We start from the raw sequence: 14,962 nt of genomic DNA on the forward strand, positions 1-14,962 counted from the left end.
TCACTGTTCCTCATGCTGTTGCACCTGCATCTCTCAGCCCCACTACAAAGGCTGCGGCACTACTTGCCTGTCTCTCTTGCACTGCAGAGCCTGTAACACACTGGCTGTGGTGGCTGTAGAAAGTAACTGGGGCTGGCGCTGGATGCAATTGGGAAGCAAATTATACAGTTCTCACTGGTAACTGTGGGTTAAGGGACACGGACCCTCATTCAGCTTCAGTTGCAGTTTAGTTAGCAAAACTGCAACTGGCTGCGATCGCATGCTGAGGGCCGTCCAACTCGGGGCAAGGCCGTCCAGCATGCAAATACCCAGCAGCGATGCAAAGGCAAGCACAGGGTTGCCACATTCCAGGTCGCAAAGGCTGTGTGTGACATTACACAGTCACCCGAACCCGCCCTGCTTTCATTGCTATGCCCTCCCAACGCTGCGCCAATGTCAATCAGGCAGAGGAGTTCACATAATTGAGATCCGTTCGCAACTCTATGTATGCACATGCGCAGATCGGGCCTTCCACGTGCGCACTGCGGGGGGAAGCGAGGAGATGCGATCACATATCAGTAGTGACTGCTACTAAATACCCCCACAGTTCTCTCTCTCCCCCACTACTGACTGCAAGTTGGCTGGGTAAAGGGCAGAGCTAACTTGGGTAGAGTTGACTGGGTTAACATTCTCACTACTTGGGGCTACCGTTCTCACTGGTTCTCCCTTCCGCTTAACCTGGAGGCAATCGCCTGATGTCTGTTACACCTCATAGCTTTGTTGGATCTCTCTGGGATAGTTGCATTTCTCTGGGCACTTGTAGTTGTCTCTCCAAGCAGAGCCCGACACTGATCATACATACTGTCCCCACACGCTGCTGCACTTAGGAGTTCAGGTCCGCGCTGCCTCACTCCGCTGCCGTTGTCAGCAAGCGTCTCTCTTCTCCTGCTGTTACCTCCAGGACACCGGTTACCAGGTCTCTCTCCCACTATCTGATGGGATCGCAGCCCTGCAGCATGGTTCTGTCCCTCTGCCCCCTTAGTGCTCACCTCTCAGTCAGTCAGACAGGCTTCTCTCCTTCCACAAACATGCTGTTGCTGCATCTCCTGAGTTCTCTCCTCATCCACAGGCTCATCCCCTTAAGGTCACAGGTCAGCCTGTTCCTGAGCCTTCATCAATTCCTGCTCTCTGTGTGCATAGGTTGTGTGCTCCAGGGTCCTAGTGCTGCCCATATACCTGCTGCTATTACCAGCCAGGAAAAACCTTTTCAGTGCTCCAGTTCCCATGACTCCAGGCAGCATTTGCACTATTACACTGCAAAAGTCTTTTAGGTGGCAGATATTGGGGTCCCCAAATGACACTTTAGCGGGGTATCACACTTACACACTGGCACAGGACTCAGGAGGACTCTCTGTGCGTCTTTCTCTCTAGATCCGAATGCTTTCTTTAGATAACAGGTTACACAGGACCCAGGCACCCAGACAGGGAAGAGAAGCCAGGATTCCTGGGTTGCTTACAGCTTTGTCCCCTTTCCTACTGTCCCACCCTCCACTGGTCCGGAAGCCCCATCATAAGCTCATGAAACCTGATACTTCTGTGTCTCTGCCTGCATTGCATACTTTCCTGCTCACATTCTGGCTGCCTGGTTCTGCTGTTGCATATGGATGAGGGCCGGTGATTTCAGTGTGCTCCAGCTGGTATGGTATTCCCTGCACTCCCCCCAAATCCAATCTGGCTATGGGCCTACACCATGCACTCTCAAATGGTTACCTGTAGTGGCTGGCCAAACCCCCTCTGGAAACTTGGCAGACCCATAAACATGGCTCCTACCATTGCATTCTTCCAGTGGACCCTTTATATTTAAGCCCGACACTGACCATACATACATGTACAAAAGGGCTTATTTATATTTGCATGCTATTGCATTCACAATTTGTGATTTTTTTTTTAGGCATCTGCAATGGAACTGCAAATCTTAGCAAGTGAAGGTTATGCCTGGAAAAGATGATAGACGCTCACCGGAGCCATCGCAAACTAATTTGCAACTGTGTACACATACGCAGCCAATATGTAAGATTGAGAAGCATTAACTGCTACGGTTGCCTCACACAAACTGGCCATGGCAGTAGCGACACTGAGGCCATGTTTCTCTACGTACATTAACACAGCTGACAGCAGATAAATGCCAAGAAAAATGCCATGATATGCCGGCATTTTTGTCACCATTCCTTGCTACCACCCCCAAATGGCCCCTTCCTGTCAATCATCCTACGATAAAAATCTCAGTGCGATCGCCTTGACACAGTAGCAGATGGAGTACAACAATATTTGGCTGCTGCATCGTAGCACTCTATATATAGATTCAGACTCAGTCATACACAGATATAGATATTGAATACAGAAAAAATCCCTTCGGGACCTCTTAATTGCGCAAAAATCACAAAGCAGCCTAGTGGGTACTCACAATCTCCAAGGCACCCCTCCAAAAGTACCAAGAAATGTATAACCGAGAGAAACCAAAGTGGTGGAGACGAATTTCCCCTTAGGCGCTCAACATAACAATACAGAAAATATAAAAAAATAATGATATTAAAAATGAAGTAATACATTCCTTAATGGGTAGAAGAAATCCAGGACATAGTTGCACTCCTCCTCCACTTATCAATACCTCACGAATGCAGGGAAGTATGTAAAGAAAAAGATCATAGCATGTGTCGTACAGTCACAATTTAATTTTTGAAATCACTGACACACATTAACATAAACACAATCCACATAAAAAACACAATCCACATAAAAGAATTGTCCACAAAGTTCTGCTGAGAATGGGAGGCCAGAATAATTACCAAAAAGAATTGAGAACTGATTTTTGTCAGATCTCAAAAATGGCAGTTTGTGATATAGTCACCAAGCGTCTCTCCGGAAAAGACCACTAGAACCAGCCTTGGCAATCAGTTCAGCTCTCCAGATCTTTTATCATCAGCAGCTTCGGAGTCCGGTAGGTCCCTTAATTACTTCTCAATTCTTTTTGGTAATTATTCTGGCCTCCCATTCTCAGCAGAACTTTGTGGACAATTCTTTTATGTGGATTGTGTTTTTTTATGTGGATTGTGTTTATGTTAATGTGTGTCAGTGATTTCAAAAATTAAATTGTGACTGTACGACACATGCTATGATCTTTTTCTTTACATACTTCCCTGCATTCGTGAGGTATTGATAAGTGGAGGAGGAGTGCAACTATGTCCTGGATTTCTTCTACCCATTAAGGAATGTATTACTTCATTTTTAATATCATTATTTTTTTATATTTTCTGTATTGTTATGTTGAGCGCCTAAGGGGAAATTCGTCTCCACCACTTTGGTTTCTCTCGGTTATACAGATATAGATATGTTGCAAATAAAATTGATCGGTGCAAGCTAGCAATATAGTTGCTGCCCTGTTATTTATGCGAATAAGGCACTCATTATGAACAAGAAAGATGGTACAGCCGAGTCGTCTGGGACCTGGCACACTGAGTTTGGCTGCTTAATGCGACTGAAGCCATAGTGTCTGAGGATAGATCTGTACTTCTTTTCTAGATATGTTTTACTTGTTGTTGCTTTAATACACTAGGGGGGTAATTCCAAGTTGATCGCAGCAGGAAATTTTTTAGCAGTTGGGCAAAACCATGTGCACTGCAGGGGGGGCAGATATAACATGTGCAGAGAGAGTTAGATTTGGGTGTGGTGTGTTCAATCTGCAATCTAATTTGCAGTGTAAAAATAAAGCAGCCAGTATTTACCCTGCACAGAAACAAAATAACTAGTGATGTGCACCGGACATTTTTTGGGTTTTGGGTTTCGGTTTTGGATTCGGTTCCGCGGCCGTGTTTTGGATTCGGACGCGTTTTGGCAAAACCTCCCTGAAAATTTTTTGTCGGATTCGGGTGTGTTTTGGATTCGGGTATTTTTTTACAAAAAACCCTCAAAAACAGCTTAAATCATAGAATTTGGGGGTCATTTTGATCCCATAGTATTATTAACCTCAATAACCATAATTTCCACTCATTTTCAGTCTATTCTGAACACCTCACACCTCACAATATTATTTTTAGTCCTAAAATTTGCACCGAGGTCGCTGGATGACTAAGCTAAGCGACCCAAGTGGCCGGCACAAACACCTGGCCCATCTAGGAGTGGCACTGCAGTGTCAGACAGGATGGCACTTCAAAAAATAGTCCCCAAACAGCACATGAAGCAAAGAAAAAAAGAGGTGCACCAAGGTCGCTGGATGGCTAAGCTAAGCGACCCAAGTGGCCGACACAAACACCTGGCCCATCTAGGAGTGGCACTGCAGTGTCAGACAGGATGGCACTTCAAAAAATAGTCCCCAAACAGCACATGATGCAAAGAAAAAAAGAGGTGCACCAAGGTCGCTGTGTGACTAAGCTAAGCAACCCAAGTGGCCGACACAAACACCTGGCCCATCTAGGAGTGGCACTGCAGTGTCAGACAGGATGGCAGATTTAAAAAATAGTCCCCAAACAGCACATGATGCAAAGAAAAAAAGAGGTGCACCAAGGTCGCTGGATGGCTAAGCTAAGCGACCCAAGTGGCTGGCACAAACACCTGGCCCATCTAGGAGTGGCACTGCAATGTCAGACAGGATGGTACTTAAAAAATAGTCCCCAAACAGCACATGATGCAAAGAAAAAAAGAGGTGCACCAAGGTCGCTGGATGGCTAAGCTAAGCGACCCATGTGGCCGGCACAAACACCTGGCCCATCTAGGAGTGGCACTGCAGTGTCAGGCAGGATGGCACTTAAAAAATAGTCCCCAAACAGCACATGATGCAAAGAAAAAAAGAGGTGCACCAAGGTCGCTGTGTGACTAAGCTAAGCGACCCAAGTGGCCGACACAAACACCTGGCCCATCTAGGAGTGGCACTGCAGTGTCAGACAGGATGGCACTCAAAAAATAGTCCCCAAACAGCACATGATGCAAAGAAAAAAAGAGGTGCAATGAGGTAGCTGTGTGACTAAGCTAAGCGACCCAAGTGGCTGACACAAACACCTGGCCTATCTAGGAGTGACACTGCAGTTTTCTAGCGAGAGGATGAGTGCTTCCATCCTCATGTGAATCTGAACCACTAGCCATGAACATAGGCCAGGGCCTCAGCCGTTCCTTGCCACTCCGTGTCGTAAATGGCATATTGGCAAGTTTACGCTTGTCCTCAGACGCTTTTAATTTAGATTTTTGGGTCATTTTACTGAACTTTTGTTTTTTGGATTTTACATGCTCTCGTTTCAGGACTACCATTGTCACAGATGATGAGGGTGGCGAGAATTACTAGTGACACATCAAAAATTTCTGATGATCTTGATATATTGATTGACAAGTTTAGAGCCCGTGGCTATGACCACGACTTGTTGCAATTACAAAAGCAACAGGTGCTAGGGATGTCGAGGTCGGAATTACTTAAATCAAATAAAAGGAAAGATGAGAAGGTAATTCCATGGGTGAGTACCTTTACGGTGGCAAGCCCCATCATCGATCGGGCCACAAAAGCACTATGGCCGATTGTGAAATCTGATAGTGATCTGCCATGTTTTAATGATGTTAGACCAATGGCCGCGTTTAAACGCGGTCGTAATCTAAAAGACAGGTTGGTGAAAACCGATATTTCGGGCAGAGGTATCCCTAGACACCCTAATGTACACTTTAAGAAACCCGGTTGTTATAGCTGCTTTAACTGTGTCACTTGTCAATATATGTCACCTTGTAAAAGCTTTAAACATCCTCATACTGAGAAAAGTTTTGAGATTCGTCATGTAATGACGTGTAAGAGCACGCACGTGGTATATGTTGTTGTCTGTCCATGCGGACTATACTACGTCTGACAGACTACCCGTAGTTTTAGGGAGCGTATGGCTCTCCATCGCTCCAGCATTGACTTATCATTATCAGGTAAATCAATTGATCAACCGGTTGCTAGGCACTTTAAGAAGAATGGCCATTTGTTATCAGAGTTACGTTACTTCATGATCGATCATGTTCCAGAATCCCTACGAGGGGGTGATCGCAATAAAGCACTGTTATTGTGTGAAGCCAGGTGGATGTTCAGGTTGAACACCATGGCTCCGCTTGGCCTCAATGAAAAAATTAATTGGAACAGTATAATGTGATATGTGTTATTCCATACAGTTTATATAAGGTATCCATTTTATATGGAATGCTACAGTCATTTTCGGTAGATTTAAACCATTAATAGGGGTGCACTAGGTATTACTATTTGCTCTGGAGCATATTTAACTCATGCTAAATAATATTTGTTTTATATGTAACATCTGTACATACAGGATTCATGTTTCTCCCTTGGATGATGTTTTGGTTTTAATAATCATGTCACTGGATTAATGTTGGTGTTTTTAATGTATTTTCAGCTGCGAGTACGCGCTGATGGGCGCTGGAGATCGGGTTACCATGGCGACTTCCGGGATGGAACGCAAGCCGGGTGGTCTCTATGACAACGACCGGAAGTATCCGACCGGAAGTACGTCATCGGGATGGGATCCGACCCTCAGGTGCGGCCGGGCGTGGCGTGCGGCGCTGATCTAGGAGGGTATTTCAAGGGGTAAGTGTTTATATGTTTTTTTAGCTTGGTGGGGTCTGGAAGAAGGAGCTAATAGCTCCGAAACGTCACTTTAATAAACCAACAGTTTTGCCTATTACAAACCCTGTGAGTGCCGTGTTATACCGACTTTGGAGAACTATACAATAAGGACTCTGGCACCGGGGGATGCTGTATTTCTATTGAATGCCGACTGAATTGGAGGACTATAAATATATATATATATATATAGATATATATATATATATACATATATATATATATCTTTTTTATTTAAAGCACAATAGTTTAAATAGAAACAGCAACATGAATGTTGGGAATACAGGGCATTAGAAGGGGGAAAAACGTGACAAACATTACACATATGAGTTCATACTGCACATTACAACTGAACAATAGACTCGACATATGCAAAATAACAAACTCAGTTTCAAAAGTTTTTCAAGCCCATGTGGAATATTTAATAGCAATACTACATAGCCTTTTTCTTTTTTATTATGAATTAAATAGCATTTAGAAAATTCTAATTTATATTATACAACAGTGCTGGGACATGATCAGATATGATTCATATATGCATACATATATATGTGCAAAACAAGCTGTACTTAGACATTCTCGCACTTTATTTTTTGCAAACGGTTGACCACAATGAGCCATGAGGCACTACATGCCTCTGTGGCATAATTAGTTAACAAACTGATTGGCGAGTATTAGAATTCTGCCTTTCCGTTATCCATGAACTAATGACCTCAATGAGCCATGAGGCACTACATGCCTCTGTGGCATAACTAGTTAACAAATTGGTCGACCGAATATTAGTTTCTGTTGATAATGATTAAAACACAATTATTATACAACAGTGCTGGAACATGTTCAGACATGGGGGGTCATTCCGAGTTGTTCGCTCGGTAAATTTCATCGCATCGCAGCGATTTTCCGCTTAGTGCGCATGCGCAATGTTCGCACTGCGACTGCGCCAAGTAAATTTGCTATGATGTTAGGTATTTTACTCACGGCTTTTTCTTCGTTCAGGCGATCGTAATGTGATTGACAGGAAGTGGGTGTTTCTGGGCGGAAACAGGCCGTTTTATGGGCGTGTGGGAAAAAACGCTACCGTTTCTGGGAAAAACGCGGGAGTGGCTGGAGAAACGGAGGAGTGGCTGGGCGAACGCTGGGTGTGTTTGTGACGTCAAACCAGGAACGACAAGCACTGAACTGATCGCAGATGCCGAGTAAGTCTGAAGCTACTCTGAAACTGCTAAGTAGTTTGTAATCGCAATATTGCGAATACATCGTTCGCAATTTTAAGAAGCTAAGATTCACTCCCAGTAGGCGGTGGCTTAGCGTGAGCAACTCTGCTAAAATCGCCTTGCGAGCGAACAACTCGGAATGACCTCCATGATTCATATGTGCATACATATATATGTGCAAAACAAGCTGTACTTATACATTCTCGCACGGTTTTTTTGCAGACAGTTGACCACAATGAGCCATGAGGCACTACATGCCTCTGTGGCATAACTAGTTAACAAATTGATGGTCGAATAATACAATTCTGCCTTTCCATTATCTAGGAACTAATGACCTCAATGAGCCATGAGGCACGACATGCCTTTGTGGCATAACTAGTTAACAAATTGATGGACCAACCTCAATGAGCCATGAGGCACTAGATGCCTCTGCGGCATAACTAGTTTACAAATTGATGGTCGAATATTAGAATTCTGCCTTTCCATTATCTTGGAACTAATGACCTCAATGAACCATGAGGCACTACATGCATCTGTGGCATAACTAGTTAACAAATTGATGGACCAACCTCAATGAGCCATGAGGCACTACATGCCTCTGTGGCATAACTAGTTAACAAATTGATGGTCGAATATTAGAATTCTGCCTTTCCATTATCTAGGAACTAATGACCTCAATGAACCATGAGGCACTACATGCCTCTGTGGCATAACTAGTTAACAAATTGATGGTCAAATATTACAATTCTGCCTTTCCATTATCTAGGAACTAATGACCTCAATGAGCCATGAGGCACGACATGCCTTTGTGGCATAACTAGTTAACAAATTGATGGACCAACCTCAATGAGCCATGAGGCACTAGATGCCTCTGTGGCATAACTAGTTAACAAATTGATGGTCCAATATTAGAATTCTGCCTTTCCATTATCTAGGAACTAATGACCTCAATGAACCATGAGGCACTACATGCCTCTGTGGCATAACTAGTTAACAAATTGATGGACCAACCTCAATGAGCCATGAGGCACTACATGCCTCTGTGGCATAACTAGTTAACAAATTGATGGTCGAATATTAGAATTCTGCCTTTCCATTATCTAGGAACTAATGACCTCAATGAACCATGAGGCACTACATGCCTCTGTGGCATAACTAGTTAACAAATTGATGGACCAACCTCAATGAGCCATGAGGCACTACATGCCTCTGTGGCATAACTAGTTAACAAATTGATGGTCGAATATTAGAATTCTGCCTTTCCATTATCTAGGAACTAATGACATCAATGAGCCATGAGGCACTATATGCCTCTGTGGCATAACTAGTTAACAAATTGATGGACCGACCTAAAAGAGCCATGAGGCACTACATGCCTCTGTGGCATAACTAGTTAACAAATTGATAGACCGAATATTAGTTTCTGTTTATAACGATTAAAACATAATTATTATACAACAGTGCTGTAAAATGTACAGACACGATTCATATATGCATACATATATATGTGCAAAACAAGCTGTACTTTGACATTTGTCGCACGTTATTTTTTGCAAACGGTTGACCACAATGAGCCATGAGGCACTACATGTCTCTCTGGCATTACTAGTTAACAAATTGTTGGGCGAATTGGATATGATCTAGGAACTAATGATCACAATGAGCCATGAGGCACTACATGCCTCTGTGGCATAACTAGTTAACAATTTGATGGGTGAATATTAGAATTCTGCCTTTCCATTATCTAGGAACTAATGACCTCAATGAGCCATGAGGCACTACATGCATCTGTGGCATAACTAGTTAACAATTTGATATAGCAAAATGCTTACATCAACAATGAAGCAAAACTGTTGCAGGGCATGCTAGTATGTGTAGTTCAACAACAGCTCGAGGACTGAAGGTTCACCTCCCCATGTTTTATAGTTGATCTAGGAACTAATGACCACAATGAACCATGAGGCACTACATGCCTCTGTGGCATAACTAGTTAACAAATTGATGGGCCGAATATTAGTTACTGTTTATTACAATTAAAACATATCACTTAGAGGGTTTTTCTGCTGTAACCTTTTGGTAAATTGGGTTGAACAGGGTTATCCATGCTTAGTGAATACATACCAAAATGCATAGACAATGAGGCAAAACTGTTGCAGGGCATACTGGTATGTGTAGTTGAACAACAGATCGAGGACTGAAGGTTCACCTCCCCATGTTTTAAAGATGATCTAGGAACTAATGACCACAATGAGCCATGAGGCACTACATGCCTCTGTGGCATAACTAGTTAACAAATTGATGGGCCGAATATTAGTTACTGTTTATTACAATTAAAACATATCATTTAGAGGGTTTCTCTGCTGTAACCGTTTGGTAAATTGGGTTGAACAGGGTTATCCCTGCTTAGTGAATACATACCAAAATACTTAGACAATGAGGCTAAACTGTTGCAGGGCATACTGGTATGTGTAGTTCAACTACAGCCGGAGGTCTGATGGTTCCCCACCCCATGTTTTAAAGTTATTTCTATGTATATAGCCAGACACGCTGTGTATACACATACATTGTATGTATATATATACCTTGAATTGACTTACCTTAAGCTTTGATGCTGAAAAATCACAAATTACATATTTAAAATAAGGTAATGCGCAGACATGTTTCCTATATGTATACATATATATGTACAAAACAAGTTGAACTGTAATGTGCAGACATGTTTCCTATATGTATACATATATATGTACAAAACAAGTTGAACTTTTTTACATTCTCATGAATAAAATCACAAATGACATGTTTAAAATTAGATCATGTTCAGACATGTGTCCTATATGTATACATTATATACATAGATATATATGTACAAAACAAGTTGTAATTTATTTTTATTTTTATTTTTTGCATTCTCATGCATAATTTTCTTGTTCAAATGTCAAGCTGCATTTGTTTGATCTTAAAATGCAACAAAAACATTCTTCATTCTAGAATAAAGCATTGCTTAATACATTGGTTGTTTCAATTAAATGTTATCTATTTTTACTTTACATTTTTTATTTTTCCCCCACATTAGTTAAACAGAAACGTTGGCTTTTAGTTCCACTCTCAGAGCATGTGTGTCACGATCCGGGTATCTGGACGCCATTTCTTACCCATCAGATGCCTCCTAAGGCTGGCTCAGCGCTCCAGGACCGGATCCCATCTGTTATCCTGATGTGTACATTCCTGTATCCTCTCCTGTCACTCTGGGACGCTGTCACAGTAAACGCCATATTACACCTGGCATGGCGTCTCCCGCGGCCTCCGCCGCCGTCCCTGAACTTCTGCATGCAGAGTGTCTGAGTGGCGATTACGTCAGCCGCGGCCTCCGCTGTGTCCGCGTGGTTGGATGTGCATCTGTCAACCTGGCGCCTCCTGTCTCCGGTGGCCGGCGCCGCCATTACTGTTTTCATTACCACATGGATTACAAACCAAACTTCCCTCCAAGTGTCTGCATGGGCGCAGCCATCTTGGATTCTGTCAGCTGATCATTTCCACCAATCTGTTCTCAGTATTGATAATCTGCATAATTGCCTAGCCAATCCCTTCCTTGCTGCAGGTATAAATACACTGTGCCTGAGCAAGGAAGGCGTCAGTGCTTTGGTTGTCAAACCTAGTTCCTGTTTGTCTCTCTCCTGTGATTGTCTTCCAGGTTCCAGCTCCTGTCTCAAGACTTCCACCATAGAGACCCGCACCAGCATTCCACCTGCGGTGTAGCCTGACTCTCCAATCCATTGTGGATTCATCTGTTTCCAGCTACAACATTACCTGCTTCCAGCTCAGCTTCCAGCAGAGTACAGCTTCCCTTAAAGGGCCGGTGTCCTTTCTACACTTTACCACTCTCCACCGGTATTATTATTTCTCCGCTCTCAAGTTCTACATTTCAGTTCATATTTCATCGCTCCCAAGTTCATTTATTATTTAACTGGTTCCAGCCAGTATCCACTCCGTGCTAACAACAGTCTGGTTCCAGCCAGTATCCACAGCAGCTGTTTTATCTTCAGCAACCCAGCTTTTCCTGGAACACCAGCTGGCACAATCCTGGGTTATCTCCATTGCTACAGTCGGGCCTGGTAAGGACTTTCCATCTAGAAGATCATAAGAACTATCTCACACTACCAGTGCCCTGTGGCTCCTGCCATCCTGTAGTACCCAGGAACTGTATTTATTCTTTGCTGACTTTTACGTTTTCTTTTACTGCTGCTGTGTTGCGGAGTTGTCATAATAAACATCATTGACTTTTATCCAAGTTGTCGTGGTCACGCCTTCGGGCAGTTATTATTCATGTTACTTACATGTCCAGGGGTCTGATACAACCTCCCAGGTTCCGGTACATCTCAGCCCCTACAACTGAGGCTGCCTCCCGTCAGCTCAGGCCCTCAGTTGTGACAGTAAGCACTGACCTAATGAATCCAGCCGGAGACCAGGATCAAGCGGCCAGGCCGATGCAAGAACTGGCAGCCCGACTAGAACATCAGGAGGCTGCACAGGGCCACATCATCCGCTGTCTCCAGGATCTCTCTACTCGGCTGGATGGGATTCAGACAACTCTCCGTGGATCAGGCGCGTCTAGTGCGTCAACCACAGTGACTCCAGCTATAACCCCACCCACCTTACCCATTTCTGCTCCACGTCTTCATCTTCCAACGCCAGCAAAATTTGATGGATCTCCAAGATTCTGCAAGGGATTTCTCAACCAGTGTGAGATTCAGTTTGAGCTACAACCTGGCAATTTTCCCAGTGACCGTACAAAAATTGCCTACATTATTTCTCTTCTCAGTGGCTCAGCCCTTGATTGGGCATCACCGTTATGGGAGAGGTCCGACACCCTGCTATCTTCCTACACTGCCTTCGTGTCAACATTCAGGCGCATCTTCGACGAGCCAGGCCGGGTAACCTCAGCTTCATCCGAGATTCTCCGTTTACGCCAGGGGTCACGTACTGTAGGACAATATCTGATACAGTTCCAGATCCTGGCATCCGAACTGGCATGGAACGACGAGGCCCTGTATGCTGCATTCTGGCATGGCTTATCTGAGCGTATTAAAGATGAGTTAGCTACCAGAGACTTACCTTCTAAGTTAGATGAGCTAATCTCACTCTGCACAAAAGTTGATTTACGTTTCAGAGAGAGAGCAACTGAGCGTGGAAGATCATCTGCTCCAAAATCTTCTGCTCCTCCTCCTCGTCAACTGTCACCATCTAAAGATGAGCCCATGCAACTTGGCCGTTCCCGTTTAACTCCTGCTGAGCGCCGAAGACGTCTCTCCGAGTTTCTCTGTCTCTATTGTGCAGCTCCGTCTCACACCATTAATGCCTGTCCCAAACGTCCGGGAAACTCCAAATCCTAGCTCGCCAAGGAGAGGGCCGGCTAGGAGTAATGATCTCCTCTCCATCTCCTCAAGATTGTAATCTCCCAGTCTCGCTTCAAGTTGCTCAACGTTATCGGAACGTCATTGCCCTCCTTGATTCCGGAGCAGCTGGGAACTTTATTACCGAAGCCTATGTTAAACGGTGGTCCCTACCCACCGAGAGACTTCCTTCGTCCATTTCTTTAACTGCCGTGGATGGCAGCAAAATTTTTGATGCAGTTATTTCTTTAAGGACTCTACCAGTTCGTCTGAGAGTGGGAGTTCTTCATTCCGAACTTATTTCTTTTTTAGTGATTCCAAGAGCCACACATCCTGTGGTCCTGGGCCTTCCATGGCTCCGTCTTCACAATCCTACAATTGATTGGACGACTACGCAAATCCTGGCATGGGGTTCCTCCTGTGCTGAGACATGTTTGTTTAAAGTATTGCCTGTCTGTTCTTCCTCCCCCAGGTCGTCTGATGTTCCACCTCCTCCATATCAAGATTTCACGGATGTGTTCAGTAAAGCTTCTGCTGATATCCTTCCTCCTCATAGAGAATGGGACTGTCCGATTGATCTCGTTCCAGGGAAGGTTCCACCTCGAGGCCGAACTTATCCGTTGTCTCTGCCTGAGACGCATTCTATGGAGGAATATATTAAAGAGAACCTAGCAAAGGGGTTCATTCGACCTTCTTCTTCTCCAGCCGGCGCAGGCTTCTTTTTTGTAAAAAAGAAAGATGGTGGTCTGCGGCCGTGCATCGACTACAGAGGTTTGAACGACATTACCATCAAGAACCGTTATCCTTTACCTCTGATTACTGAGCTCTTTGACAGAGTTAGCGGAGCTACCATCTTTACAAAGCTGGACTTGCGAGGTGCATACAATCTCATCCGGATCCGTGAGGGTGACGAGTGGAAGACCGCCTTTAACACCCGTGACGGACATTATGAGTACCTCGTCATGCCCTTCGGATTGAGCAATGCTCCAGCTGTCTTCCAGCATTTTGTCAATGAGATCTTCAGAGACATTCTATACCGTCATGTCGTGGTCTATCTAGACGATATCCTCATTTTTGCCAACGATTTAGAGGAACATCGTTTTTGGGTTAAAGAGGTTCTGTCCCGTCTCCGTGTCAATCATCTCTATTGCAAATTAGAAAAATGCGTCTTTGAAGTCAAGTCCATTCCGTTTCTAGGGTACATTGTGTCCGGTTCCGGACTAGAGATGGATCCTGAGAAACTACAAGCAATCCAAAATTGGCCGGTACCCTTAACCCTCAAAGGGGTCCAGAGGTTCTTAGGGTTCGCCAACTATTACCGAAAGTTTATACGAGACTTTTCCACCATTGTGGCGCCTATTACTGCTTTCACTAAGAAGGGTGCTAACCCGTCCAAGTGGTCTGAAGAAGCCATGCAAGCATTTCATCTTTTAAAACAAAGGTTCATCTCTGCGCCTGTTCTGAAACAGCCTGACATCAACTCTCCTTTCATCTTAGAGGTGGATGCCTCCTCCGTTGGAGTAGGAGCGGTGTTATCTCAGAGGGCTAAAGATGGCCATTTACACCCTTGCAGTTTCTTCTCCCGGAAGTTCTCCCCAGCTGAGCGCAACTATGCCATTGGCGACCAGGAGTTGCTAGCCATCAAGCTCGCTCTAGAAGAGTGGAGGTATCTGTTGGAGGGAGCTTCTCATTCAATCACCATACTTACAGACCACAAGAACCTTTTATAC

Source organism: Pseudophryne corroboree, chromosome 1, assembly GCF_028390025.1.
Source record: "Pseudophryne corroboree isolate aPseCor3 chromosome 1, aPseCor3.hap2, whole genome shotgun sequence".
In the NCBI taxonomy this organism is placed as follows: Eukaryota; Metazoa; Chordata; class Amphibia; order Anura; family Myobatrachidae; genus Pseudophryne; species Pseudophryne corroboree.